The following is a 675-nucleotide window of genomic DNA, read 5'->3' as shown; positions in this document are numbered from 1 at the left end:
CTTAACAGTAATAATGGATGCTGGGGATATTATGTGAGGAGACCACGCGTGTTCCTTATGTAAATAATTGCCATCAATATGTGGTGCGTCTTAACTGAAATTAGTTTCTCACAACGCGGTTCAACATTAAGTTGGAGAGTGGGGTGGTGGTGAAATTAAATTCAGAGGAAGAAAAGAAGGAAGAGGCAGATGAATTTCATAAAACTTTGTTCTTTAAATCGATATTGCTAGACATATTTTTCAATAGATCGAGACCGATTACACCTTTGTATTTAGGGTTGAACTCGAAAATCAGAAATTTGTGAGTTAAATCACTGTTAAATAGGCCCCTATTTAACAGTGATTTAACTCACAAATTTAGAGGTAGAGGTAAATGTGCTACGAAATCATGAGTGGATCGTGCATGGGCTGTTCTTATTTCAAAAGGTTCGTAAGTTACATAATTTTCAAACGTGGACCCATAAATTACTTTTGGAGAAAGTATAGAGCGTGAAGCTTCAGTGTCTATTAAAAATTTACCTTTAAATTCAGGGATTTCTTTGTAAGGTAGATGGACTTTATGATGGTTATTTAGTTTAACTATGTCCGGTCGTTTTCGTCTGTAGCCAAAGGAAAATCCTGAGGGGAGTTTACCTTTGTCTCTGCGTCCAATGGAGAGTCATATGTGACATTATC

Source organism: Hyposmocoma kahamanoa, unplaced genomic scaffold, assembly GCF_003589595.1.
Source record: "Hyposmocoma kahamanoa isolate Upper Pololo Valley unplaced genomic scaffold, ASM358959v1 63, whole genome shotgun sequence".
Taxonomy (NCBI): Eukaryota; Metazoa; Arthropoda; class Insecta; order Lepidoptera; family Cosmopterigidae; genus Hyposmocoma; species Hyposmocoma kahamanoa.
This window is presented reverse-complemented; position numbering follows the sequence as displayed.